Source organism: Mus caroli, unplaced genomic scaffold, assembly GCF_978045245.1.
Source record: "Mus caroli unplaced genomic scaffold, Mus_caroli_1 scaffold_2, whole genome shotgun sequence".
In the NCBI taxonomy this organism is placed as follows: Eukaryota; Metazoa; Chordata; class Mammalia; order Rodentia; family Muridae; genus Mus; species Mus caroli.
This window is the reverse complement of record NW_028227257.1, coordinates 4,884,580-4,911,075: the sequence shown is the minus strand read 5'-3', so window position 1 is coordinate 4,911,075 and position 26,496 is coordinate 4,884,580. Positions and strand designations below refer to the sequence as shown.

The window sequence follows — 26,496 nt, the reverse complement described above, 5'->3', positions numbered from 1 at the left end:
GTTTTGGTCAACTTGACACAGAGTCACCAAGGAAGAGGGAACCTCAGCAGAGGAGTTGCCACTATCTGACTGGCTTATGGGCATGTTTGTGGGACATTTTCTTGTTTGCTATCAATGCTAGCGGGCCCAGCCCACTGTGGGTGCTGCCATCCCTAGGCAGGTGGGCCTGGGTTGTATAACAAAGATACCCGGGCAAGTTAGTAAGCAACATTTCTTCATGGCCTCTGTTTCAGTTTCTGCCTCCAGGTTCCTGCCTTGTCTTCCCTGGGATGATGGAAGGACTGTAACCTGTAAGCCAAAATAAAGCCTTCCTACCCAAGCCAGTTTTCGTCAGTGTCTCAGCACAACAACAGGAAACAATTAGGACTATGGTCCCTCTGAAGCCCAATGTTCCTTGGCATGCTCACACCGAATCTCCAGCAACTCATCAATGGCAGCTGATGCTTAACCCTGGTCTCCAAAGAGGCCTCTGGTCAAAGGCGTTTGCTCCACGATGGTGAGGGTTTCTGCATCTTAGGATTGGGCTACACACACTGCTCATGGCAACTCAGTCCTCATAGAGTGATCAGAGCTATGAGTTCCTTGGCTTTACAGATGAGAAAATGAAGGTTTACAGGGATTATATCACATGCCCATATCCCTAAAGATATGCTACCAATATTTAAACCTGAAGAATCAGGTTGTGGGTACCCACAGAGACAAGCAGTTTTCTAGTGTCAAGATTACTGGCTTATTTTCTCAGGCACCATAAACATCACCTCCAGAGTAGTGGATGCGCAGTGTCTCATTGCTCCACTCTGAAGCCTCAGTGCCCACGACGGGACCTGATACACAGGAAATGCTAATCAGTGTTCTTGGAGTAACTGATATTTATGTTGCTGATCTTGCTTTGAGATTTCTTTTCTTTTTTCTTGTCTTTTTCTTTCTCTCTTTTCTTTCTTTCTTTCTTTCTTTCTTTCTTTCTTTCTTTCTTTCTTTCTTTTCTTTTTCTTTTTTTTTTTTTTTGTCTTTATTTTCAGAAAACCAAGATTGCACGTCACATTTTCAGTTCAGGACAGGAAGAGCTTAGAATTTGCTACTCCTTCCTCACACCAAATAAAAAGTCGATCAAATGGAAAAGTCAAAGACTCTTCTTAAGTCTATAAGAAGAAGGGCCAAAGGACAGGCTGCTGCCTCTATAGATGTCAGGTCTGCAGGATCAGCTGTCGCCAGTGCTTGCTCACACTGCCTTCAGCAGGCAGGGGAAGCACAAAACTGGCTTTCAAAAGAAAGAAAGAAAGAAAGAAAGAAAGAAAGAAAGAAAGAAAGAAAGAAAGAAAGAAAGAAAGAAAGAAAGAAAGAAAGAGAGGAAGGAAGGAAGGAAGGAAGGAAGGAAGATAAAAGAAAGGAAGAGAAGTCTCAAACTGATGATACCAGCAATATAAAAATCAGTTACTCTGCAAACATCAATTGGGTGCGTTGTGTGTGCTGGGTTGTGTCTTTCGGTTGTGTCTTTGGAGTTGATGCTTCAGAGTTGGGTGATGTGAAACTATATCCAAGCTCTCCTGGTGCTGGGTGGTATCATTTAGTGGTATATAGGGAGCCTGTATATATAACCCCCTGGTAAGCCCACAGTAATACCAATCTAGGCTAGGGGCAGGATCAAATCCCCGCTGGATCACTTGATCTGTTGTGGTTCTGCACACAAGAACGAGAGAGCGGAGACTCATCCCTTCAGGTGCTGGCATGTGCCTTCTACACAAGAGCCACTGGGAAGCCACTTTTTATACTGAAATAGGAAAATAGCAGGCTGGGTAGATAGCAGAATCCTTAAACGTGGTCTTGCTGAAGTGAATGGTGTGTGTGTGTGGTCATGTGGCGTGGCGGTGAGGGATGACAAGGCAGGAAGAAGGAAAGGGCTCAGATCAGGAGCAACCTTCCACAGGTCCTTAACAGTAGTAGGTCACTGGCCCCCAAAGTCAGCGATTTGGACATCTTGTAGTATTTGTAGTGATTATTAACTTCTTATACTATTAAAATAATTTGATTTAAATAGAAATAACTTTTTGTACTTAGAAAATCTTTTTTTTTTTCCCAGAAGGAAGCATCATAATTCGTCTATAACGTAGCCATGAAACGTCCTTGGAAAAATAAACAATGGCCGTTAAAATGAGGAGATGTGTGTATTGTGTGCTGTTAAAGCCAGTTTGAGTCGTGCTCCGGGCTGTGGATGTTTGGACCTGCATGCTTGGATCATGTTGATGAGTGCAGTAGGAAGCTGCTGAGATTGCTGACTGGAGGCACAGCACCCCGAAGGCTAAGAGAGAGGAGACATCATTGCGAGTGTTGCTGGGGAGACAGCACAAATGCCTCAACTGGAGAGGGCTCTAGGGACAATGTGAGACAGTCATGAGACCTGGAGGCACAACACCAGCTAGATGGAGGGACAAGGGTGACAAATTAGCCAAGAAAGACCTTCAAATGCCAAGAGCTGAGATGTCTCTAGCACTGCCTGTTAAAAAAGCCATTGGACAATCTTCACAAACTTCGAAGTCCCATTCAAGGGCAGGGTCAAATGCTGCCACTGGTGGGTGGAGCCTCAGGGTCAAATGCTGACATTGGTGGGTGGAGTCTTCCCCCTCCTTTTCCTGAACCAACCATTTTTATTCTGGAGGCTCTTAAGGGAGCAGGGATTTCCATCCCTCTCTGGCTTAGCTAGTGTGGAGCTTCTCTGCAGACCGTGGGTTCAGAGTACTGGGGTTCCTCTCCATTATATAGTCTCTATTTGCATTAGGCCCATGTCTGGTTTTTCCAGGGTCTCTGTGGGACCCGGGTCACTGGGAACCAGCAGTCTTTGCTGTAGTATATATACTTTGTTCCTTACAATTGTATGCTTTCAGACACACTCCTATACATGACTATAGATACGAGAGCTTTCTGGGTGATAGGTAACAGGACTGCCCTAATTTCTAGGAGGCTAACAGTCAAGCTGGATGGAGTGCCTTCTGTGCAAGCAGAGGACCTATGATCCATCCCCGGTACTGGAATTAAAAACCTAGGCACGATGGCACATGTTTCTAATACTAGGGCTAGCAAGTCAGAGTCAGGTAGATCTTTAGTGCCCACTGGCTAGCCAGCCTGTCCTACTCACTGAATTCCAGTCCAGAAGAGAGTCTCACAAAACAAGATGGAGAATTTCTGACCTCTGACCTCCACATGCACATATGGGCATGGGAACCCTCACACAGATCAACACACACACACACACACACACACACACACACACACACACACACACACTTGTTATAAAAGGAAGAGCATTCATAGCTATAAAGAGGAAAGTGAGAGTCTGTGGAATGAAGGGGTTGGCTGGAGGGCAGACCATTGGCAGACAGCAGAGATTGCCCCATGTCTGAGTTGCCACTGGGGCTGTCCTGCCCCCTAGAGGACACAGAAAATGCCCAGGAGCACTTTGTTATTATAGCTCTGGGGAGGGTCCCTGAAGCGCTGTTCACCCCACAGTGCCCAGGACACAGGGCCTACGTCACCTTCCCCAAGGTTGAGAGGTACCCTAGAGGCCCTCCTGTTGATAGTTTACCTGTGACCTGGATCCTACATGGATCAGAAGTGAGAGCCGACCTGCTGATCATTTGCCCTCCCTAAAAGACCTCGGCTGCGAACATAACCTCTTGGAAAGTTTCCCTTTGTGTATAAATAACCCCCGTCTTTATTAGAATATTCTGCAGGGTAGTGCCACACTCGCTCTGGGCTGAATGCATTACATTTGTATTTCCTTTGGAAACTGTTATAGCAACAGAAGAAAACTGTGAAGTGTGCGGGGAGGGTAGCGATGGGGCTGCCAGGACCTGGGAAGGCTCCAAGAAGAACACGCTCATAGTCCCCATGGTCCCCAGTGGGTGTGCCTATGTGGAAAGCCATGGCCTCTTCCAGGGTTCTCCCCAAGGATACCTGGGCTCTGGCTGGCTTGCATAGTGTCTCCTTGGCGGGTCTCCTTGACCCAGCCTTTAGTTTTCAACTAGGTGAAGGTGGATGTCATTTGGCCCCTGCTTTGGGCTACCAGGTCAAAGGTCTGACCCAGAGACCTGCTCTTTGCAGAGCTGGGAACTTTGGCTTGGTAGAAGGCACTGTGTTCGGGGTGGGCTGCACACTGGCCACAGGTTTTCTCAGACTCTTTCTAGAGGCCTTTTGTTCCTGTCTCATTGGGTTTATTTGTGGGCTCATTTTCTCTCCCTTTCTGGTTATTTTTGTTTTCTTATGGTTGGCATAAGCTGAAGGATGGCTTGGCAGATGGGAGACATGGAAGACTCAAGTGAGGGGCACCCTTGCTGTGACTCAGGTAGTCACTAGCATGTGGGCCAGCCACTCCCTCTCTTCTTTAAGCACAGTCAGCTTGTATCTGCAGGTCATAGTGTTGCTCCAGGGATAGACCTGCCTTTGGAAGAGACAAGACCCCAGGACCCATACTTCATTCTGAAGAGAAGGGCTCTTTTCTTGACCTTCATCTATCCATGGTCCTTTCACACCATGATACACTCAACGTGTGAAACACTGATGAGGTGACTCCAGAGTCACTATATTCACTCTTGAAGTCAGAAGCATGGGCATGAGTGTCAGGTCTAGGTTCTAGACTCTTCCTACCTAGAGGTAAAGAAAAGGCTGGGTTGAGGTAGGTTGTCTAGGCCGAGGCATCTAGAACCTGTGTCCTTTGACTTGCTTTGTCCATGTGTGTAATCCTTTCTGGATTGCCACTCTCCTTCCATTCTCTTTCCCGCCAGACCACCAGGGTGAGGCACACCTCACTTTGGTCTGAACCTGAACTGAGACCAGCACACAGTCTGCCTTTTGATCTCTGATCTGACACCTGCCAGTACTGCTGCTGTCTAGAGTCAGAACTCCAAATAGGGGCATCGCAAGCTAGGCTTAGCTTGACCTTTCCTCTTGGCTACCCTGGAAGTTGATGTTTGGACAGGCTGTAGCTCAAAGGCACCAGGTCCAAGGTCTCTGCAGCACTCCTGACCTTTCCCTCCCTGTGTGCCACAGCTGTCTGCTGCAGCCTGTCACGGAATATTGCATGGGGGTATAAGAAGGGAAAAGGTGAACCATCAGAGGAGGAGAGCACACATGCAATCCCCTCCCTGGGGAGGTGGCACACACAGCTTTGTGGGTATCAGACTCTGGGGCATTCAAGGTCTTCACGGCCTTTGCACTTCACCTCCAGGTGTCCTTCCATCCCCTTTAAATGACCCCGAGAGGTTCGCTAGCATCCAACACAGAACACACATGTGTAAATAGCTGTGTCACTCTGTTTGGGGGCTCGTGGGAGGACAAGGAAAGTTTGTGCACGCTCAGGACACACGAATTTAAAAAAAATATTTATGTCCCACAGGGCTGAAGAGATAAGGTGGCCGCTCTTCAGGAGGACTGGGGTTCTGTTCCCAGGACCCACTTTAGGTGGCTCATAATTGCCTGTGACCCTGGTTTCCATGAGCACATGTGGTAGACACATCCACACATATAAGTAAAATATACAGGTTGTGTGTGTGTGTGTGTGTGTGTGTGAAATCCAGGTGCAGAACACAGTAGTCAGCAAGAAGGACATAAAGCTAATTGTTTTTCAAGTTTTAACTCTGTCTTAATTCCTCTCTCTCTCTCTCTCTCTGTGTATGTTAGATAAATGCATAAAAAGAGAATTCAGTCCGAGACTTTGGATCTGGATAATCTCTCTGCATAATATTTTTTAGTTCCAAGTTCCTCACAATAAAGTTTGAGTTAAAAAAACAATCTTTTGAAAAATATGTCTCACCCTCAGTTGGTTGAATCTTTAGGTATGGAGAGCCAACTTTCTTCCGTCCCTCCTCCTTTCCTTCTTTGAGAAGGAACTCCTGGTGTAGCACTGGCTGGCCTGGAACTCACAATTCTCCTGCCTCTGATCCTTGAACTCCTGCTGAGACTGCAGGTGAGAGCCTTGCACTCACAGCTTTCTGATGCACCTTTTAGTGAAGCCTTCTCCTTCTGCCCCCCAAGACCAATTAACCACAGTGCCTGACACTGGTGGATGAATGGCGACCTCCCTCTGCAGAGAAACTGTGAAATGCAGATTCACTGTTCTGTTAAGCAGGAGCTGTGTAGGATGGGCAAGCCCTCCCCCACCATCTCCCTTCTTCCGGAGGTTGCTGCTATCCTTCATGTTTATGACGTGTGGCTGCATCCCTCTCAGCTCTGCCTCCATGACCACATGCCCTTCCATACTTCTTGGGCTCTCTCTTTTTTTATAAGGACATGAGTCCTATTGAACTTAACACTCCAACAAGCAAGGTTACTTTGGGAGGTTCCAAGGAAGGATGTGAGTTTTGGAAAGGCACCACTCAGCCCATTGCAGGAGTCAGTGCTTCTGCTCTGACCCCCTCACAGGCATGGACACTGGCCTGCCTCTGGGCCCCCCAGGCATCTTGTGTGCAAGCTGCCTTTGTGCTTGTGAGTCCTTCATGGATCAGAACACAGGGCACTTTGACTTGGTCTCTCTGTGACTCCTAGCCTCTGAGGTTAAGCCTCTCTTCTTTTCTTGCTGGATTTTGAAGTAGGCTAGAAGGTAGGGAATTTATTTATTTTCTTGTTCCAGGTAAGTCCAGACAAAGTAAGCCCTGAATATAGGAAGTTAAGGCTTTGCTTACTCTTGTCGGGCACTCAGGAGGAAGGTTGTGGCCAGCACTGGACACGCTGATCTTGTGGACACTACCGATCTTCCCCTCACTGCATCAGAACATCTGCATCCCATGTCCTCTTGCCCACCCACTCCCGGCAATACCTACTTTGGACTCATTTCTTAGGATCTAAGCATTGTGAACCGTGGTTTGAACCTATTTGGGGTTTGGTAACTGAACTCAAAGTCTACAAAAAATCCATCTGCAGTAGGAGGTTCTGACCGGATATATGCCCAGGAGAGGTATTGCTGGATCCTCCGGTAGTACTATGTCCAATTTTCTGAGGAACCGCCAAACTGATTTCCAGAGTGGTTGTACAAGCTTGCAATCCCACCAACAACGGAGGAGTGTTCCTCTTTCTCCACATCCTCGCCAGCATCTGCTGTCACCTGAATTTTTGATCTTAGCCATTCTGACTGGTGTGAGGTGGAATCTCAGGGTTGTTTTGATTTGCATTTCCCTGATGATTAAGGATGTTGAACATTTTTTCAGGTGCTTCTCTGCCATTCGGTATTCCTCAGGTGAGAATTCTTTGTTCAGTTCTGAGCCCCATGTCCCAACCGGTAAAAAGGACACATGCTCCACTATGTTCATAGCAGCCCTATTTATAATAGCCAGAAGCTGGAAAGAACCCAGATGTCCCTCAACAGAGGAATGGATACAGAAATTATGGTACATTTACACAATGGAGTACTACTCAGCTATTAAAAAGAATGAATTTATTAAATTCCTAGCCAAATGAATGGACCTGGAGGGCATCATCTTGAGTGAAGTAACACAATCACAAAAGAACTCACACAATATGTATTCACTGATAAGTGGATATTAGCCCAAAACTTAGGATACCCAAGATATGAGATACAATTTGCTAAACGCACGAAACTCAAGAAGAATGAAGACCAAAGTGTGGACACTGTGCCCCTTCTTAGAATTGGGAACAAAACACCCAGGGAAGGAGTTACAGAGACAAAGTTCGTAGCTGTGATGAAAGGATGGACCATTTAGAGACTGCCGTATCCAGGGATCCATCCCATAATCAGCTTCTAAACGCTGACACCATTGCATACACTAGCAAGATTTTGCTGAAAGGACCCAAATATAGCTGTCTCTTGTGAGACGATGCCGGGGCCTAGCAAACACAGGAGTGGATGTTCACAGTCAGCTATTGGATGTATCACAGGGCTCCCAATGGAGAAGCTAGAGAAAGTACCCAAGGAGCTAAAGGGATCTGCAACCCTATTGTTGGAACAACATGATGTACTAACCAGAACCCCGGAGCTCTTGTCTCTAGCTGCATATGTATCGAAAGATGGTCTAGTCGGCCATCAATGGAAAGAGAGGCCCACTGGACTTGCAAACTTTATATGCCCCAATATAGGGGAATGCCAGGGCCAAAAGAATGGGAATGGGTGGGTAGGGAAGTGGGGGGCGCTATGGGGGACTTTTGGGATAACATTGGAAATGTAATTGAGGAAAATATGTAATAAAAATATTAAAAATTAAAAAAAAAAAGAAAAAAAAAAGGAGGTTCTGACCGTTCAACCCAAAGGCAATTCAGACTCAAATCACTGCTCTGGTCTGAAGAGTTTCTGATAGCTGTCACCTGAGAGGTAATGAGGTCCTCACCAGAGCCTTCATTCTGTACATGCTTTTGAGTCTGCACACACCTTTGCATGTTGTACTGCCTGGGGCTGCCTGACATACCTCACTCACATTCAGGCCAGGGCGCATTATAAATTACTGTGCTTTAAAAATAGTACTTATGAAGTTTGCTGCTCTTACAGAAGCAATGGTTTAATAATAGAAAACAAAGATTTAATTTTTCCCACTGTCCTTCCTCAGCATATATCAGATTAGTCTTATCTTTGGAGTGTGCTGTGTTAGTATCTTTGGTTGTAAATACTGTTGTTTGAGCATGGAGTGAGGAGGGACTTAGGAGACCCCCCCCCGACACACACACACACACACACACACACACACACACCCCTAGCCAAGAAACTATTGACAGTTGATGGCTTCTGGGAGACAGAGAATTGGTTTTCTTTAAGGGTGTGGATCTTGGTGGTCAACCATGCTCCAGTGGATAGCCATACAACAGAAGATTGTATGAGTGGTGTAGGCTGGGCTCGGTGGGGCAACAGAGAAAGAGGACATTAAGTTAGGAGGAGTTGGGGTATGGATTTGGGAGGAGTTAGGGCTAGAAGTAGAGGGTGAATATGATCAAAATATATTGTAGTAATGTATGAGACTGTACTGGCTAGGTTTGTGTGTCAACATGACATAGGCTGGAGTTATCACAGAGAAAGGAACTTTGGTTGGGGAAGTGCCTTCATGAGATCCATCTGTGGGGCATTTTCTCAGTTGGTGATTGTACTGGCTAGTTTTGTGTCAACTTGACACAGGCTGGAGTTATCACAGAGAAAGGAGCTTCAGTTGAGGAAATGCCTCCATGAGATCCATTTGTAAGGCATTTTCTCAATTAGTGATCAAGGGGGAAAGGCCCCTTGTGGGTGGGACCATCTCTGGGCTGGTAATCTTGAGTTCTATAAGAGAGCAGGCTGAGCAAGCCAGTAAAGAACATCCCTCCATGGCTTCTGCATCAGCTCCTGCTTCCTGACCTGCTTGAGTTCCAGTCCTGGCTTCCTTGGTGATGAACAGTGTAAGCTGAATAAACCTTTTCCTCCCCAACTTGTTTCTTGGTCATGATGTTTGTGCAGGAATAGAAACCCCAACTAAGGCAAATTGGTACCAGCAGAGTGGGGTATTCCTGTGACAACCTGACCATGTTTTGGGGAGGACTGTGGAAGGACTTTGGAACTTTGGGCCAGAAGATCCATTCGGTGTTAAGAGCTCTGTCGAATGTTGTGTAGGAGCTTGGAAGATAATGTTGAGAACAGTGCAGAAGATGGAGGCCTGGCTTGTGAAATTTCAGAGGGAAAATTAAAGACTCTTATCAGGGCCATTGCTGTTTTGATTGTGAAGATTCTGTAGTTCTGGTTAGCTGGGGCTGAAGAATCAGTGGTGATTAAAAAGATACCAGAACTACTAAAGCAAAAACTTTGCATTACTGAGACTATTGATGCTGGTTAGCTGGAGCTAAGAAATTAGCGGTGATTAAGAAGAGACCAGCATCACTGAGGTGATATCTTCTGGGAAGTGTTTTTGAGAGCATAGAGGCTGTGTGAGATAGCCTGGGTTGTACCTTGTGCTGTGACTGGACTTGGTAATGTGTAAGAGTCACCCAGGTGGTACTTGTTTTGAAGGCATGAAGGGGTCACACAGAGAAGCTGAGGCTTGGCACTGTGAGAGGCCATGGAAGGCCATTGGTGAAGGTGCAGCCTCAGTTGCAATTGATGGCCCAGGACTGAAGGGGTCATGCAAAGGAGTTGAGGCTTGGCACCATGAAGAGAGCCTATGAGAGGCTATTGGTGAAGCCTAGTTACAGTGGAAAACAGCAGTGTTTTGGAGATGCCAGTACCATGAGATGACCACCAAGAACAGCACCAACAGTGGAGTATAGAAAGCTGGAGCCTAGAAGACAAGCTGTGTGCTACAAAGGGCATGGCTGGAGAAGTGACCCAAGCCCTTGGAGGAGCCCAGAAGATCATGAGTTGGATCCCAGACATTGGACAGTTGGAGTTTAATTTTTGCCTTTGATTGTGACTGTGCCCTGATATTTTTCCCTCTTGAAGGAAGAAAATATTTTAGTGAAGCCCACAGTTAAGAGACTTTTAATTGTAAAAAGACTTTGGATTTTAAGAGAGATTGAAATTTTAATAATTTGTAAAGACTGTGGGACTTTTAAAGTTATTTAAGATCTTGGGGATGAATAAGAACTAAGGGTTGAGGCTTACTAGTGATGTATTTGTGTGTCAAGTTGACAAGGGGTCAATTGTACTGGCTAGTTTTGTGTCAACTTGACACAGCTGGAGTTATCACAGAGAAAGGAGCTTCAGTTGAGGAAATGCCTCCATGAGATCCAACTGTAAGGCATTTTCTCAATTAGTGCTCTGGGTTGGTAGTCTTAGGTTCTATAAGAGAGCAGGCTGAGCAAGCCAGGGGAAGCAATCCAGTAAGGAACATTCCTCCATGGCCTCTGCATCAGCTCCTGCTTCCTGACCTGCTTGAGTTCCAGTCCTGACTGCCTTTGGTGATGAACAGCAATATGAAAGTGTAAGCTGAATAAACCCTTTCCTCCCCAACTTGCTTCTTGATCATGATATTTGTGCAAAAATAGAAACCCCGACTCAGAGACTCTCAAAGAATTAATCAAAATTTATATCAAAATTGCTGTTTGAGTTTCATAAGAAGTCAGTCAATGGGCTGGTATTAGGACAAAATTTCTAATAATTTCCCAAATGGCCCTAAATGTGCTTCTTCTACTTTAGACTATATACTTGATCAAAGCAGTATGGTTGAATTTAAGAGCTGACTATAAATTGCTGATTATAAAATCAAAATATCCATTCATTCTTAAAAACATTGAACATGCTATATGTCCTTCAGGATCAAATATTCTGATAGATATTTAAGTCATTATATTATTATTGTTGTTGTTGTCATTTTGGTTACTCTGTCTAGGCCTACCTATCCTGGAACTCATTCTATAGACCAGGCTGGACTTGATCCTGAATTCTGCCTGCTTCTGCCTCCCAAGTGCTGGGATTAAAGCTGTGCCCTGATACCACTGCCAGCTGAGATTTAATAATTTAGGAAAAATAAACAAGCATATCTATCTCATTAGCATGCAAGTTTGCTTTGGTCTTTAACAAGTGGTAAACTTAAATTATGCCAAATAATTGCTTTGAATACATTTCTTGGAGCTAGAGAGATGGATCAATGGCTGAGAGTGCTAATTGCTCTTGTAGAACAATGGGTTTGGTTTCGCTGTGACCCCAGCTCCAGGGGATCCAACATCCACTTCCAGTATCCATGGGTATTGCACTCACACACACAGACACACAGACATACACCTAATTAAAAATAATAAAAAATAGTCTAAATGAATCTATATGTGATTTGGTTGTCAGTAAATATTTGGTTTGTAAAACCAATACTTAGGAAAAGATTCTCAGGGGAAAAGGGGCTGACAGTGGAAGTTTAAGAAGTTCCCTGATTTAGGGGTCACTGGATGTGGGGGTTCCACCAGCAAAATCCTTCCTCCATATGAACAGATGAACTCCTGTTGCAGAGCTGGACAATGCTGTGCCCGCACTGGCTTCTGCACTGTGAAGTGACCTTGAAACCCCCCAGGCCCTACTCAGAGCCCAGAGGCATGCTGGAGGGCCATGAGAACCAGTTTCCCTCCCTGCTCATGAGTGGCCCTCTGTGCCAGCACTCACTAAGATTGGCTGAGCGGATGACTTGGTGTTCTTTTGACTTTTTCTTTTGGAAAGTTGCGTGCTTTAGAGCCTCAGTTTCACAGCTGCGAGTAAACTCCTCTGCCCAGCATCTAGGAGAATGTGGCTTGGCCTGAGAGTAGGGGACAGACGACTCCCTTCATTAACCCAGGGTCCTGTGTCTGAGTGATTTGCAGACAAGGCAGTGGAGGTCTAGAGGTGACTGGTGACATTTGCTAACCAAGAGACCCTGAGCAAAGACAGTCTTTGGACCTATTGCTGTGGGGACAAAGGTGTTGGGGATTAAGACTCAAAAACAAGGACAGATAAGGATTCCCCAGCGAGGAACACTTAACCACTCATATCCCACTTCCCCACTGGAACCTTTCGGCAGGTGGTGTGTGTGTGTGTATGTGTGAGAATCCTTATTGTGTTGACTTGTGCCTGTCTAGATATAGCATTTCCTATCCCTCTGATGAAACCAAGGAATTTACCCAAGGACACAGAACCAATGCTAGTCCTTGTCCCCACTGGCCAAGGGTGGGGAAATCTGAGCCACAAAGAAGATAATAACTACGCTTATTTGAAACAAATAAATCATGATTAAAGTGATACTAAAAGTGTAAGAACTCATTGAATGTTTTAGGAGGCCAAAGGTGCGTTCCCAGGCTATCTTTCTTACCAGTCGCATCCTGTCCTTTTACAAACAGACAGTAGGCGACGGGTGGGGGAGGATCCATGTAATTGTAGCAATAGACACGTGCTGCCTTTAATGAACCAACACCTCTGGGCAAAGTTCCTTTGATGCTGTTCACACCACCAGGTGCAAAGTTAATGGAGAGCTCTGAGTGGCATCGCCAGAATGGTGGAGCCACCTGAGCAGCACTGGTGGGAGGTGTGCGTACATTAGGGCCCCTGCTGATGGGCTGTGATAGCAACGCAAAGCGCCTTCTGGAATCACTTTTCTCCTCTCATCGGCGGCTTTTCCTTCTATCTCTCCCTTCCTCCTTCTTCTCTTCCTTCCTCCTTTCTTTCCTCTCGCTGTGTAGCCCAAGCTCACCTAGAACTCGAGATCTCCCTGCCTCAGGCTCCTGGGTGCTGGGATTACAGGACTACATATATCACCGTGCTCACTCAGCTCTAGTTATGTTCTTTAGGGGAGACAAAGAAACTTGAATGAATTTAGTCTGTAGAGCGTATCACACCAGTACTGGGGAGAGGACGCAGAGTGGAGCTGGGGGAAATGGTGCCACAGAGGAGCAATTCTCCCCGTCTAGAATGTGGGGCTCTGGGAAGATGCACAGGCATGGAGTGTAAACCAGAAAACAAACCAAAGCAAAACAAACCACCGGGGAGGAAGAGGCCTCTGAGTAAGAGACACATCAGTGAAACACCGTGAATGAGCCCACAGAGGAAGCGAGGAGGTGAAAGCAAGAAGCTTTTCCCATCGGCCGGGCGCGGGGTGGGGGGTGGGGTGGGGGAAGCTCCCCTACGCAGGCATCAGCCACAGTCCAAGCTCATCTCACTAGGTATAGACGTGTCACAACCATCGCACCGTCACTGTCTTCAGTGTGTGGAGATGGACTCAGGTGGAATGATAGAGAAACTGGTTTGCCTCTTGGGCCTTACTTTAAAAAGCTCCGGGGTTTGGATGCTTATCCCTAAACAGGGTACGTATCTCCTCTTCCAGAACGCGGGGACATGGTGGAAGAAGGGGCAAAAAGAACGTAAGAGCTGGAGGGTGGAGGCAGTGCCTTCCTCCATGTGTGGCCTGGCTGCTGCAGGCCGGGACTGACAGCATCAGTAGTCACCAGTACAAACAAGACCCGGTCCATCAGCGGTCCATCTCGGATGGGGGAGGGGCCCATGAGGCCAGCATCCTTTCCAGGGTCAACTTGCCAGGTAAGGGTTGCTGCAGGGGTGGGGCATTGTTTTTCTTCAGGGCCACTGGCAAGTTTTTCATGTAAGTTAAAAAAAAAATCCCCACCATGCTCATCACATGAGTAGCACTAATGACAAGCACACACAATAGGACAACTAGGAAGTAAAGTTCACTGAGAGGAAGAGGAGGATCATGGGATTGGGAGGCGGGGGTAGGGGGAGAGAGGGTAATGGGATGCAAATAACCAACACACATTATGTATGTATGTATGTGTGTATGTATGTATGTATATATGTATTGCCTGTGCCCTACCCTACTTGCCTTTGGGGGTTGGAGGTGAGGTGGCACGGAATCAACAGCACATACTCCTCTGGGAGCAGGTGAGAAAAGCCACAGCAAACTCCTTAATACCTTCCACCAGTGCACCATTGGTCACAAGAAAGCATCTCTTCTAAACAGCAGTTCCTGATGGGCTGGCATTGCCTGTGTCAGACCCTTGGGGTCTCAGGCAGTCCTCCATCAGGTAGGTCCTCCTGCAGGAGATGCCTTTGTGGCTGCACGCCCTGGGTGTTTATGCAGAGGTGGCTGCACTCTTCCTCCTACATGTATGTTTGTATGTGTGTATGTATATATGTATGTATGCATGCATGCATAGATGGAACTGTAAAAGAATAATAAATAAATTCAAAATAGTTTTTAAAAAGCCTCCAAGAAAAAAGTTGTGTAGATAAAATTGTTGGTAAGCCATTGGGGGGAAATTCACTGAAGCAGGGTGGTAGATACATGGAGAGCTATTTTGTTGTTTTCTCAGTGGTTTCTTCAGACTTGGTAATATCTATTATGAAAAGTTACATGGAAAACAAAACAGGGTTTTTTTTTTTTGTTTTGTTTTTGTTTTTAATAAATAAGACTGACTTGTTTCTGTGCTTTCTCAATCTGGTATACAGTTTTTAGTTTGCTTTGCCCCAGGCCACATCCAGATCTCATTCTGTTGAGGACTCTTTCCTGCCTGCCTCCCCACAAACAGCCCTTCCCATGAGGTTTTAGGGCCATCTTTATCCCTGAATGCAGGACACTGGGGGCTAGCCAGTGGTTTTCTAGGCTCTGACTGAGATCTAGGATTGAGATGTTCAATCCAGCTCTGTGACATTTGACGCTGGCTAACATCCTTCTCACATGTTTGAAGGATTGTTCTGCCTCACAGCCAGGCACTCACGGGTGGAGACCAGATTTCAGTCATCTAATCTCACACTCTAAAAGGCGACACTATTTGGCCAGGAGTTACTGCAGATGGATTTACTTAAGCTGAGGATGAGTCTTAACCCATACCTGGGGGTGGTAGGAGTCTTCATAACCGGGAGGAGTTTGCTGGAGATAGTGAGATTGCTCAGTGGGTAAGGGTGTTTGCTGACAACATTCATGACTGAGTTCGGTCTCTGGGTCCCATGTTGGTTACTTTTCTATAGCTGCCATAACAACACCATGGCATGAACATGGGAATTTATAGAAGAGAAAGTTTATGGTTGGGCTTCTGGTTCCAGAGAGCCAGAGTCCATGATAGCAAAGCAAAGATATGTGTGGTGGCAGGGACAGAAAGCTGAGAGATCACATCTTGAACCCCCTGTTAGGAAGCTGAGAAAGCAAACTAGACAGCTCACAGTCCACTCTCAGTGAAGCCACCGGAGGCAGACCAAAATATCCAAATGCTAGAGCCTATGGGAGTCAGTCTCATTCAAAACACCACAGACCCACATGGTGGAAGGAGAGAAACTGACTCCTCCTGCATGTTGTCTTTTGACTTCTGCACACACAACACAAATAATACATAGACGGGAAAAACTTTTGAGAGGAGGCATTTGAATAAATAGCTATTCAGGAGAAAACACATGAACAGGAAGGCCCCTGCAGTAGAGAAACCAGGCCTGGGATAGATTCGCCTCTCCCACCCTCATAAGGGGGCCTTGGCTTCTAACTCCAGCCTTGCAGATTCACAGCACAAAAATTCTCTGGCCTCCTAGTCTGTGGTACTTGGCATAGCTGACTGCCAAGCACTATGGTTATATCTGCGTCCCCTCTACCTGCCACACTTACTACAACTCCAGTTCAGTCCCATCCTCACATCCCAAAGGGTGACCACAAGTCTTCTTAAGGTGACTATGAGACCTTCAGGACTTGCGTGTGCACCTTGCAATGTACTATTTCTGTCTTGGTCTCTTATCTTGGCCATACCTTATCTTCAATTTTATTTTTTTTATAGATGCTTCAATATATATTTTTGAGAATTTCATACACTATATTTTTGTCATAATGTTTCTTCTACCAGATTTTCCCAGATCTTCTCCAACTTTCTCTACCCACCCAACTTCACATTTATTCTCTTAAAACATTTTAACCCTCTAAACAAAACAAAATGAAAGAAAACACACACACACACACACACATGCACACAGACACACACACTCAGAATTAAAACAAAAACAGCATGGTATCTGATTAGTACTGACCGACTCTCCCTTAGCCTGGGCCTGCCCTGGGGTATGGCTGATATACCTAGTTCACGCCACTGAAGGAAGATGGATTCAGATGGAGTTCCTCTCCTTCAGAAGCTTGAGGTAGCCAATAGCTTCTTGGCTAGAAGGATGCTGTTCTCATTTCCCCAAATCTTCCCTTTTCTGACAGGATCACTGCTTCATAGTTTGGGTCCCTTCTTATCACCTGTGCACACACATGCACACACAAGTACATACCTAGATATGCATGCACATATGCATTCTCATACAAACACACATTCAATGACTAATCTCTACTTTGCCAGAGCGATATACTCTTCATCTATTTACTGGGTCAACCCTGGCATCGACAGCACTGCCTCGGGGGGGGGGGGAAACAACAAAAAACAAAAAGCAAAACACGTTTTAAAAGAAGGGAAGAAAAATTATTTTGCTATGCTTTGGCACAAGCCCATAATCCCAGCTATTCAGGAGTCTGAGGCAGGAGGACCAAAGATGAGATGTTGAAGACCATCTTGGGCTGGGAAGTGAGTTTAAAACCAGCTTAGGCAGCTTAGTGAGACTCTTTAAAATCAAAGTGAGAAGAGGGCCAGAGATTCGCAGTACTACACATGTGCACAAACATGATTTGCTAATCAGTTAGCCTAAACAAAATCCTTTAAAACCATAGGAATTAACCCTGGAGGAAACTCCTATGCCTTACGCATAAAGGTTATGAATTTGGGGGTTGAAGTCTTGATGGGGTATCTTAGAGATTCTGGGACTCTGTTCTGAGACCAAAGCTATACCTGGATCCTGTGGGACAACCTGTTTGCAGAATTCCCTGTGGCACTGTTGGTCACAGTAGGCATCTTGACAGTATCATGTTCTAGGTCCTTTCTATTCCCTGACCCCCAGAATCCCTTGTGTGGTTTGAGCAGGTAAACAGAGAAACTTCTGCCAAGTTCCAAGGGACCCCAGGATGGGAAAGAGCCAGGAGCTCCCAAGGTAAGGAGTGGATGGGCACAATCCCACCTCTGGAAGTTCCAGTAGGCCAATTTTTGATACCTTGAAGAACTAGGGATTTCTTGTAACTATGGAAACATAAATCTAGGCATTAAGGAGTCAGAGAGAAAACTGCTATTGTTGCCTTGACAACCAATAAACCCCCAAGTCTTTGTTTTTAGGAATAGAGGTAGCCACATTCATCTCGAAGATTAATTTGCTTGTACGAAGAAGTTAGAATGGGCCTGGGTACATTCTAGAGGCACATGATGATTAAAGCATTGTGGGGTGTGTGTGTGTGTGTGTGTGTGTGTGTGCCTTGGGAGAATCTTTCCAAGGTCTAGCAGAGAAGGTTTGTGTATGGGGGGTGTTAGAAAGGCTAAGATACCCCAAGCTGGTCACATGTTCTAATTGTCTTAGTGCTGTATCTCACATGGAATGCTTGCCCCTTATGTTCTACAGAGGTTGACTGACGCGAGCTGGTGCTGGAGAATGTTGTGAGGGAGCTGAGATCTCATTGTCATTAGGACGGATGTCCAGATGCTCGGTCCACTCCAACCCCCGCCCCCATGGTTGCATATGAGATGTAGGCTTTGAGTGAACTCTTCTGAGCCCATCCCTCTATGACTTTCAGCCTGCTGAGAAGTGCCAATGAGTAGCTGTGGCTCCAGGATGCTTGGAACTCTATATCCCAGGATCGTGTAAGATTTAGAATGTTAATCATCATTTGGTCTCCAAGAGTGGCATGAAGCTTTCTGAGCTGAGGCCGAGACAGACTTTAAGCCTCCCACCCCAGAGCCAACCCTAGGGAGCTAGTGATAGATAGCTTCCTGCCTTCATGGGGTCTAAGGTGCTCCATCTCTTTGTGCTCCCCCTCCCCCTGCTGTCTTGGTGGGGAAAATGGTACCAAGTCAAGAGAGGAAGCTAGCAGGAAGAGCTTGCTGAAGGTCGTCATATTGACAAGTGTGGGATTATAGAAGGCACTGAATAAAACCACAAAGACGCACGTGCAAATTATTCATGGTGTGGCTGATGAGACGGACAGGTGGCAAGGCCCCCCATCCAACTTCAACCCCATCTCCAAAGGTTAACTCTCTCTTCTGTCATTTCCACACACTGTTGGTGTCTGGAGGAATGCTGAAAAGGATGGAGAAACTACCAAGGTTCACATCTCTCTTCACCCTGGGATTCGATACCAGAGATTCCAGACCCATATGAAAGGACAACCTGGGGAAGTACAACAAGGTCACAGTTATACTTATGTCACAGGCAGGCAGTGGGGCTCCGTGGGGCAGCCCTTCCCACTCCAGAACTTGGGAAACGGATGCAGGAGAGTTTTAAGTTCAAAGCCAGTCTTGAACTCTATAATGAGTTCTAGGCCAGTCTAGGATCCATGGTGAAACTGTATTTAAAAAAAAGTAAAACAACAACAGCAACAAAAGCCTATCCCTACAAAAAGGCAAAAAACAAGTACCTTCCTCCCCCCACCCCACCCCAACCAGACAACAAGCAGCAGATGAAACTTTGGGAGAGAAAAAGCTTTAGACCAAGCTGAAAGCAAATTGTTTACTGAAATAGCCAATCGCCTACTCCCTGACCCACGCGGTGACCCAGCCTCCTATTTTCTTGATGGGTTCAATTTCCTCATATCAAATGTAGACAAAAATGGAGCCTTGCCATGGCAAACCAGCGGGTTTGTGAATTAGGAAATGATCTAAAAGCATTAAAAATGCAGGCTATGAATCAATTTTGACATATTGCTTCTTTGTCAACTTTGTGACCGTTGAACTTGTTGCCGATCTGAAGGGTATTTCATAAAAAGCTGCTTTTATTAACACGCATCAGACAAGGATTTATCTTATTAAGTCTGGGATAAGAAGCGAAGCTGTTCTTGGGTTACTTGGGGTGACAGTTTTGAGCCACTGTTTTTCACACGCCACTGAGACAACGGAAATGAATCCTCGTCGGTCCCTGGTTCCATTTTGCAAGTTACTTTAAAAACTAATAAAGGGAAATCATGCGGACAGCCTCGTGTATCTTGTCTGTCCCTGGCGTCTGCTTGCTCTTCCTGGGCTGTCATTTTTTGCTGTGAGACGCCTTTTTTTTTCTTCTACTTCTGTTTAAAACAATCACCTTTTTTATTAAAAAAAAAAAAAAAAAAAGGTTTTCAAATCGGGTATTAGAAACTTGATTATGTGGTGACAGGCGGCTCCTGACATTTCAGGAAGTGGGTGGAAAGCGGGAATTTTAAAGTGGATGAGTCATGGGGGATTAGAGAGGAAGCCACAGCAGCTGGGGGCAGAGGCTTCAGAGCAGATTTCGTGGCTTATTCTGAAAGGCTACAGGGTACTTGCCTTTGTGAAGGCCAAATGGCAGACAATCGCTGACGCACAGGGAACAGGGGGTGGGATGGGGGGGGGATGAGGGGGTGACAGGGTACAGGTTGAAGAGGCAGGTGGATCCTGCCCTAGGGAAGATGCTTAACCCTTAGCTTGCCTCTTAGAGTATGGCTGTGCACAAGGATGTCAGACAGAGGTTTTGTCTTGCTGGAGCAGGGGGCACTGAGGGTCATTCTTGAAGTTATTGACTTTGTTTTTTAATTGGTCTGTGTGTGTGTGTGTGTGTGTGTGTCTCTGTGTGTGTTTGTGTGTGTGGATGTGTTTGTGTGTGTGTCTAGGGGAGCCATGTAGGTCAGAGTAGATTGACACTGAATGTTTCTCTCAGCGGATCCTCACTTTAGTTTTAAGGAGACAGTCATTTGACTACTTTGACTGGCCAGCAAGTTCTCCCAGAATCTTGTGTTGGGATTAGAGGCATGAGTTCTCTTGCCAGGCTTTAAAAGCTGGTGCTGGGAATCCAAATTCGGATCCTCATTCTTGCATGTCAAAGCCATCTTCAGAGCCCATTTGTTTCTGGAGGTAGGTCCCATTCTGTAGGATGGTCGTGAGCTCAAGATACTTCAGTTTTCAAGGGCTTAAGAGAAACTCCCTGGTGATCCCAACTCTCTGGTGCTCGAGCAGCAAGCATCTTCTCTCTCACCATCTTCATCCTCTAGTTGGTTGTTCAAGCACTGGGAAGACATACTCCCTAATTATCTCCCTAATGGATTCCTGCTGGGCTCACTTGGGTCTGAAATCAGAGGGACAGGGTGGGGCCTCAGGTGCATTTGACATCCTTACTCGGATGCAACTACATTTGTCTTCCGGGAACCCAGTGATCCTGAGCTGATCAGAAATGGTCAGTTGATCCCTGTCACTTGCCATCAGAAGAATCTTGGAATAATAACAGGAAGCCAAACCTTATTAACTGAGGTTGGTCCCGGTGCTGTGGGAAGCAAGCAGTGAAGTATCATGGCTTTCAGCACGCTGTCCTCTGCTGATATGTCTCATGCAGGCGTGAAGCTTGGCTCCTGGAGCCCAGTGGGGCCTCCACAGTCAGGGGAAGGAGACAACTTCATGGCCAAGAAGAGGATGGTTTTTGTAATCTCAGCCTAGGGTTAGGACTGGTGATATGTCTCAGGTTTTTACTCATTTAAGAATTTACTTATTTTTAAGACAGGTGCTTGCTGGGTTGTGGTGGCACACACCATTAATCCCAGCAGTCGAGAGGCAAAGGCAGGCAGATCTTTGAGTTGGAGGCCAATCTATTCTACAGAGTGAGTTCTAGAACAGCCAGGACTACACAGGGAGACCCTGACTCAAGCAAAACAAAACAAAACAAATAAACAAACAAACAAACAAACAAACAGGTTCAGTTATCCAAGCAGGCCTTGAACTCATTATGTAGCCATGGATAACCTTGAACTTCTAATTTTCCTGCCTCTGTCTCAAAGTGCTGCTGTTATAGGCAGCAGCAAACCTAGTTTATGCGGATCTGGGGACAAGCCCAGGTCTCATCCCCTTAGGTTGCCACTCTGCCAACTGTGGTCCATTCTCAGCACTAAAACTTGTTTTTTAAATAGTTTTGACAGAACCCTAAAAATTGCCAGCATTTTTTGTTTTGTTTTGTTTTGGTTTTTTGTTTGGTTTGGTTTGGTTTTTTGAGACAGGGTTTCTCTGTATAGCCCTGGCTGTCCTGGAACTCACTCTGTAGACCAGGCTGGCCCCAAACTCAGAAATCCACCTGCCTCTTCCTCCCGAGTGCTGGGATTAAAAAGCGTGCACCACCACTGCCCGGCTAATTGCCAGCATTTTACCAGAGGAAAATGGTTAACCTTCTCAGCTATCCCTGGTTCCTCTTCTTGACAAGTCAACCATTGTCCTAAGCTGGGGTCCTGGGCCTTATGTCTTGGCTGGTGGTGGTGGGAATGATGTCCTCTGGCACTCTGTGTCCTTTCCTTGGGGGTGAGTAGGGACTGTGTTCTCAGTCTATGGCCCAAATGGACTGTTTAGCTCACACAGAAGTAACCACTGCTCATGAGGAACTGGAAGCTTGGAACACTTTCTCTAGAAGATCAGAGAGAGCCAAGAATCCCTAAAGTTCTGCTTCCTCTTTACCAAGGCTGCTCTGTGGCTACTGAACTTGGGTCCCATGCAGATGACAATGGGCCTCCTCAAAACCATCAAAGTTAACGTGGAAGATGTCTGAGAAGACATTAGTAGCCCTCTACCTCCCACCTCAGACCTCCATTTTCTCCAACAGTGGATCTCTGTCTCTTTACTACTTTTAGCAGTCCAGGCCTAGGAATGTCTTGCCTGAGGCATGTGACAGATGTTTTACCAAGACATCCCCATACCTGTGGACTTCAGCCTGTTTGAATGCCCTCCCTGCCTCTGCCGCTCTCCACGAACCTCTTGCCTTTAGCCGAAAGAGCCTGGGCCAGCTGCTTAGCATGAAAACTTTTTTGGGGAGAGAATTTTGATATTGTAAGGTATCGGCCCACAATCAGATACCCGAGAGCTCTGCCAAGAGGGGTGGCTCGGCAGCGTTACACCTGTGTGTGTAGCTGACCCCAGAGGGACCATGTAGCTGACCTTCAGAGATAGGAGAAATGCTTACTGTCTGAGGTTATTAGGCTTTGGGGTTGTTTGTTACTTGGCAAAAACTAACTATTGCAGACATCACTCATTAGGCTTATTGGGCACCGAGCAGGTACTACTGCTGTGGTAAAAAGTTGCCCAAACATAATGTAGGGTAAAGTTCTGAAGCTTTGGAGGGGGGGGGGGTTCAGTGACTTTAAAGCACAAGGTATTCTTGTTGCTATGGTTACTTCCACTGAGCCGTTAGAATGCAGAAAGAGAAGCCTAGTGTTGCCTTGACAACAGGGTTGCGAATTGAAATCTGGGAAGGTGAAGGACTATAAAAAATGAAGGGGGGGGGGTTTAAGCCCTTCCCCAGCATCTTGCCTTCATTCCCTTGATGGCCTATCAGAAGCAAGTATCATCTGAATTGGGAGCTGTAAGCTGAGCAGCAGGAAGCACTACCCTCATCTTGGTCCATCCCACAGCAGGAGAAGATTGCACAGCCAGGAAGCCTCAGGAAGCAGCAGGAAGCAGGGCTACTGATAGGTCCCGAGAAGAGTTTGAAGTTAGCTATTGAGATTTCACCCCAGCAAGAGGGGGCTTAGCAACCTCCAGCCCCCTGCTCCTGTGTTCCCTTGGCAGGAAGGGAAATGGAGACTTAGAGAGGGCAGGAGGCTGTTCGATGCTCGGTAACATGAGGGTAGCACTCAGCCAGGCCTGGGCACGGGCGTGAGACTACTCTCTGGCTGTGCGATGCCATGCAGCCGTCTTAAATGTCATGGGCCTTGAGGAAATGCAGCAAGCTTGGCTGTGCGATGCCATGCAGCCGTCTTAAATGTCATGGGCCTTGAGGAAATGCAGCAAGCTTGGCACATCCTTGAGCCTGCAGTGGGTTTGAGGCCATTGCCTGCCAGTACTTACATTTACTGTCAGGGTCGCTTTGTCCAACTCTTCGGAGCCACTGAAGTCAAACAGAGGAAACCCAACCTTATCCAGATTCTTCTAAGAGAGGCCCGATGGTGCCATGTTCCTGTTACTCAGGGTTGTGTGTCTCGGTCCTTAAGCTTCAAACCATTTTTGAGTCCCCATTTCTTCCCCAATGGGCAAGCAAGAAGGGAGTAGATTGGCCATTTTGTCAAGAAGGGATTTGAGCTGCAGGGAGAGTGAAGTCTGCCCAGGGTCCCCAAAAAAGTGACTGGAGCTTGAGGGTTAAACTCTGTTCCCTCAACCATGTCTCCTTCCCTGCCCCTCACAGCCTGCTGCAGGATGGCGCCTCTACACAGAGGGCCAGATGATGGGTTTAATAAAGGGAGAGAGGAAGAAAGAAGTTTGGGGCATCTGTTTTGGAAAGACAAATCACCAGTTGTGCGTGGAGATCTTATGCATAGCAAACAAATGATAGGCAAATACCCTTGTGCATATGCAGAGGAACACATCGGCCATGAACATCCTGTCTCGCCAAAACAGCACGGCTCAGAAGGCTGTGGGGGCGGAAGAGGTTCTTTTTGCTTTGGTGGATGGAGGTTTTGCACAAGGCCTGGAGAAAGAGTCCCGAGGCTGACAGAGTCACTTTCCTACACCCACAGGAGAGCAGGCACTGGTGGATGCGGTTTGGGGTGGCAGGGTAGTCAGAGCAAGTACTTGGCTGGCATGACAAGGTCAGCAAAGGACAAAGGGACAGGTGTGGAGGTGACATACAGTGCTGGCTCCTGGTGTGAAGGTGTGGGCCTCTAGGAATTCCTGGGAGCATGAGACTTCCTTGTGTACTGCTGTGTACACTGCTCACAACGTTCAGGGGGCCTTGCCCTCCTTGTGTCTCTGCCCTGGGGCATTGGCTTAGCCGCTGCAGGGTCCTTTCACTGAACATAAACCCTGTTCGGAAGCCCCACAGAGCATGTTTGAAGTTGGTGCCAGGCGAGAGGATATTGAAGTTTTGACTGGTAACTGGTTCAGCCAGGGCATGAGCAGGCAACACAGGTCCCCTCCTGCCAGACATCTGCCATTCCCCGTGAAGGTCAGTGACACAGTTGGTTCAGGTGCTGAGAGAGTGGATGGAACGAGGAGGGAGGGAGCCCGATGCAAAATAATCTGTTGGTGGCAACATCAGGTGATCCTCTGGAGGCTGAGGGAAAATAAACTCTCTTGCTAAGGCTGGTCTGTTCCTAAGGTTCTGGGGTGGGGTGGGAACACAGCTGTTTGTGTTCCATTACTTCTGTCTCCAGGTCATTCCTCAGGCCTCTCGCTGGCAAAGAAAAAATGGCTGCTGTGTTGGTGGCCTTGGCTGGCCTTGCATTAGAATGTGCTGGCTGGAGGCACAGCTGGGTACAGATTCTGATTTTGAATAAAACCATCACCTCTTTTGTCCCTTGGCAACGTCCCCCAATGCCACGCAGAGTTTGTTTTTGTGTGCCCGACTTGCCATCTGTCCAGGGTTTAGCTCTCCAAGCTGTGTGACAATTTGGGTTTTGCAGCCATGATTAGCTGTGAATTTGGATTTTGTTGTCTCTAGGCCTTCATGTGGGGATTATAGAAACACTACCTAATCGGGCTTCTCAGAGGTCTCCATGCCTCTTTGGGTATGACAGGTTCTGCGGCATCCCATTCTGGCCCTGGTACTCACATTCGGACAACAAAATTTCATATGGAGACACCAATCTGTAGTGAAAAGATGGGGCTCTGGCCACATCAGGACTCTCAAAACTGTGGCCCCTTCCTGTAGGAAGGGTCCTGCGAGATGCTCACTGTGGAATGTAGGGCTCTTGCCCCAGCAGGAATTTGCTTGTTTGGGTGGATGGCCCCTTCACACAGGGCATGCAGAAGGGTGAAGCTATCATCCCCAGGCAGGTGTGAATTCTGACTGATGGTTAGTCCTGGCCATCTTGTGCTTTGATTTGTGTTGGGTGAATATCTTGACCTTTGAGACTCAAAATGATGTTTGCTAAGGACTCTAGGAAAGGCAGCTCAAAAGCAAACCAACCAACCAACAACAAACAACAAGAACAAAAGTGAAAAGAGGCTCCAGGGAAGATGTGCTGGCAGTCACATAGACCCAAACTCAGATCCCCAGGACCCATAGAAAGGCAGTTACAGCTGTGATCCCTGAGGTGGGAGTTCAGAGACAGAAGGCCCCTGAAGCTCATTGGCCAGCCAGTCGGACGGAATCAATGAGCTTTCGAGGCAATGTAGATTCTGTCTCATAAGGTAGAGACGGGAAACCACTGAGGAAGACGAGCACAAACCCATGTTATCAGGTACACATACCCCTTCCACATACATCATAACACATGCATGTGTGGATACACAGAACAACATGTACATATACCAGAAGAAATATAGAAAGGAAGAGCAGCGATGTTGACCTCTGGCCACTACATACATACCATACATGGGTACTCATGACTGCACACACACACATGAATGCATACTTGTACACATGCATATGTACATACACATACTCACACACACACACACACACACACACACACACACACACACACACACACGGATGCGTAGATATGCTTAAGGCAGGGAATGCTCTTGCCTTTGGCTGGAGGTGAGGAGTGGCTGCGATGGCGTCAGAGTCTCATGACTGTGATGAGGTTGCACGCCGAGGAGATAGAAGGGTTCCTGTCTCTGCTAGAAGCTGCTCAGCCCCTGCCTTTCCCATCCCTGGTGGTATCTTGGTGTGGTATGTGTGACATTATAAAAAGAGTACCCCTTTGGCCATTTTGAAGAGCTGGTTTCCGTTGCTTATAGGGCAGTGTTCTGAAGCCCTTGATCCTTAGAATGCTCCTTGGGTCTGTGATGTCAGTGTCCTAGAGCTTGATAGGTATGGGCTGTGCCTGCCCCTGGAACCCCCAAATTCTGGCAGGAGGATAAGTCTGGCTGGACTACATATTGAAGCTGTGTCTAAAAGAAGGGGGAGAAAGAGAGAGGGAGGAAGGGACACACACACACACACACACACACACAGAGAGAGAGAGAGAGAGAGAGAGAGAGAGAGAGAGAGAGAGCTTCATTCTTTGCTCTCTCTTGGGATGCCTGTGAACACGCAGTGGTGTCTATAAGTTCCCATGGCAGGGGTACACTTTTGTCTGACAAGCCTACTGTGGAGGACTC

The 26,496-nt window shown here is 46.8% G+C and overlaps 1 long non-coding RNA gene across 1 annotated transcript; it reads right to left on the bottom strand.

Moving 5' to 3' along the window:
* Positions 1-18,420: 18,420 nt before the first annotated feature.
* LOC147005715 (uncharacterized) lies at positions 18,421-26,145 on the bottom strand. The gene is made up of 2 exons (XR_015044682.1): positions 25,919-26,145; positions 18,421-18,643 (listed from the first exon to the last, which is right to left on the bottom strand). It is a non-coding gene; the product is annotated as an uncharacterized LOC147005715 (long non-coding RNA).
* Positions 26,146-26,496: the final 351 nt, after the last annotated feature.